Source organism: Triplophysa rosa, linkage group LG20 (assembly GCF_024868665.1).
Source record: "Triplophysa rosa linkage group LG20, Trosa_1v2, whole genome shotgun sequence".
Classification (NCBI taxonomy): domain Eukaryota; kingdom Metazoa; phylum Chordata; class Actinopteri; order Cypriniformes; family Nemacheilidae; genus Triplophysa; species Triplophysa rosa.
In genome coordinates this window covers 19,694,458-19,698,050 of record NC_079909.1, presented here as the reverse complement: position 1 = coordinate 19,698,050, position 3,593 = coordinate 19,694,458, and the positions used below count along the sequence as shown (strand labels likewise).

The 3,593-nt window shown below is 36.5% G+C and overlaps 1 long non-coding RNA gene across 1 annotated transcript; it reads left to right on the top strand.

Annotated features, from left to right (window-relative positions):
• Positions 1 to 1,384: 1,384 nt before the first annotated feature.
• On the top strand, positions 1,385 to 2,996 carry LOC130570978 (uncharacterized). Its single transcript, XR_008965037.1, has 3 exons — positions 1,385 to 1,467; positions 1,603 to 1,635; positions 2,897 to 2,996. It is a non-coding gene; the product is annotated as an uncharacterized LOC130570978 (long non-coding RNA).
• Positions 2,997 to 3,593: the final 597 nt, after the last annotated feature.

The following is a 3,593-nucleotide window of genomic DNA, read 5'->3' as shown; positions in this document are numbered from 1 at the left end:
TCAGAATCAGAATCAGAATCAGAAAGAGCTTTATTGCCAAGTGTGTTTGCACATACAAGGAATTTGTTTTGGTGACAGGAGCATTCAGAACACAGAAACAGCAACAACAGTACACAGAGACCATAACACAATAGAATACAGTACACAGATGATTTAAATAAGGGCCTATGGGTATAAACAATTAAGAAATACAATACAATAAACATAAGATAAAGATATAGAGAGTGTAAAGCTATGTGTGTATGTAAATATGTACAAGTAAAAAATAAGAATAGACTATTAGTACAAGGTATGTGCTATATACAGCAGAATGAATGAAATATAATTGACAGAAAAAGTTGTATAAAAATAGATAGCGTATTATCTGGAGGATATAATTAATATTGCACTTAATTATTATTGCACGGTGTGTAAAAACATGTAACTGTTCAAGAGGTAGATGGCCTGAGGGAAGAAGCTGTTTTTGTGTCTGGTTGTTTTGGTGCTCAGTGCTCTGCAGCATTGTGAAGAGATGATGGCTTGGATGTGAGACGTCCAGGGTGATTTTCTGAGCCCTTTTCCTCACTCTGGATGTATACAGTTCTTGGAGGAACAGCATTTGTAAACTTTATGCTACACCTGGGGTTTAAAAAGGTCAAATCTGTCTTTGGGTCCCCAAACATAAAAAGAGTGAAGACAGTTTTAACATAAAAAAATGCATACTGTGCATCATTAAATGTACACTCTAAGGGCCCTATTTTAACATTCCGGTCCCTATCGTACACCCGGCGCAAGGCTGGGCAGAAGTGTTTTTGCTAGTTTCAGCCTGACGAAAATCTAATTTTCCTGCGCTGTGTTGTTTAAATAGCAAATGCACTTGTGCTCATTTGTGCGCCCATGGGCATGCTGGTCTAAAAAAGAGGTGTGTTCAGACGCATTGTTGGCGCGTTGCTATTTTGAGGAACTGAAATAGACTGCGCCGTAGACCAACTCAAACCTGGTCTAAAGTCAATGCCGCAATATGTTTTTGTTATTTAAAGAGCGCAGTAGTAATATGCGCCTATAGGCGGGTGCACAACGTGCGCACATTCTTCTTATTATACACACAGGACGTGCAGCAACACAAACATTCTTAAATATGCATCATAATTATGAATTATAATTTGAGCTGTTGGATAGAAAACGATAGTTTGATGTCATTTGACTTCACCGCTCACTTAAGGAGAAGTATGGGATGTGATGTCATGTCTCAAACAAATATAGCAATGGAGGCAAACGCTACAGATCACAGCTCTACAGGATCTGCACTTGTGTGTAGTAAATTTGACAAATATTGTGCTGACTCTCTGTAATACAGCTACATTCTCTCTACAGGTTCAACATCAACTATCACTGCACAAACTACACCAACAACACTCATGACAACCGCACAAACTACAACAACAACTTGCATGACAACCCCACAAACAACAACACGCATGACAACCTGTGAGTAATCACGATGCTAAATCAAACCTGAAGACAACAAAACACTTTTCTTTTTTCATCTTCAATGATCTCAGAGTTCTTTCGGTGTCATCATGTCAGCTGAACATTACAGTATGTTATTCATTCCTCCAATAGCTGTTGTGTCCACTTCAACAAAGCGTGCAGCTGGTAAGTGACAGTATACACCAACTTTGGCTTCATACCTAAAACATTGTCAATATCAACCAGTAATCTCTTTTTAAACTGTGAAAGTTTTGAGCGTGTGTGTGATTTTACTTTTGAAGATCTAACACAGAGCAGACCCGGGGCATCATTTATAGAATGTTGCGTAGAAACCGTCCTAAATTTGATTTTACGATCATTTCTCAAAGTGCGTAGGGGGAGAGTGGGGTAAAATGAGCCACTTTTTACTTATGTGGTCCTCAAGATGAATGAGAATGAGGCAATAAAGGTATTTAATCTAATTTCAGGATGTTTCCTATCAATCTAAATTATAAGAACACATCTATGACATAAGGTTTTAAAAATATTTAAAGTGCTCCTGTGGCTCAGTTTGCCCCATGATAGGGTTAAGTTGATCCGAGTTTCAATATCTTTAATCTGCAACATCTTTCGGTTTGCATTTCTGAAATAACTTGTCTTGTGAAACACCAAAGTTGTAACCTTCCAAAAACAGACTAAACAGAGAGTTTGTTGATTAAAAATAAATGAATTTCTGTTTTTGTAGATTCTTGGCATTATACAGTGCTTTTTAATGCCAAACATGTTAGACCATTAGTGACTTAAGTGTCATTGAAATCATACAGGTTTAAAAGATATAAATTGAAGTTAACTTAAGTGTCGACACTGGCTCAATTTAACCCACAGCATTTGGTTCACTTTGCCCCATAGCTGACACTTTGGAAAAAACTAGCTAGATCACAAATTCAGGCTACTATTTAGCCAAATTATTTGCATGGTTTTATATGTTGGTAAATCACCAATAAATATTCATAAATATTTTTAGACCTGAATACATTTGCTTTGATGTACTACCCAGTACAACTGATATGCAAAAATGTTACTTTTACTTTTACAGTTTCAGATTTCCGCCTTTTAATGATGTCTAATTAATGTCATTGATATATGAAAGAGCGCCTGTCAACGTTCAAATCCTCTACGAGCGGCAAGAATGACTTATATTTCCAAAAACCTGCAGCACCCGGACACGTCAAAGACCGTTTTTATAAATATGAACATCGCCGTGAATTTTTGCCGCTTTACGATCAGATCTGTGTGTATGCACATTCATAAATGAGGCCCCTGATTGACTGAATCTGCTGATTATTCTGAACTTAATTTCAAAGTCAAATGCTAAATAACTATGACTTTATCCCGTCTAAGATAAAAACCACGAATGACTTATTAATTGAAACTTTTTGTCTTGCAGCTGTTCCTCAGACCACAGATGATCCTCAGACCACTGATGATGCTGTGACAATTTCTGATGGTTCTTAATCGTTCCGAAACACTTTATTTAGTTAAACGCAAACAAATTTAAATCCTGAGAAATTCACAGTTTTATATACATAGAAAAAATGGGGCAACACTCCCTCTTTCTAGAAAACAAGACGTTATTAGTTACAAGTCGGTTTCATCAGACCTCATGAGAATAACAAGATAACATAATGACTGCATTTTAAAATCAATTTGTTTGTGTTCAACTGAATATGCATCTAGGATGGTAATGGTATGTGGAGTATATTGGAGACTTCAGTAACTATTCCTTTATCATCTCTGTAAAACATGCACGCACACAAGAAAACTAACAAGTGTAAAAACATGTTTCTGCACAATGTCTGTTGCTACTTTCATTTTGATGACTTATTTACAATTTAAGAATTATACTTACTGTAGGAATATACTGTAGCTATATATTGAACTCATAAAGCGTACACATGATGTAAAACATGCTTTTCTTTCGACACAGGCATGTGGATAACACTAGTGTTAGCAGCGGTGTTCTCTGCTTTTGTGCTCACAGGACTCATGTGTTACTGTATGGGTCGATATACATGTAAGTCAAGTTTTCACATTACGGTTGCATAAAAACTGAGCTTCATGTTATTCAACATAGAGTTGAATCG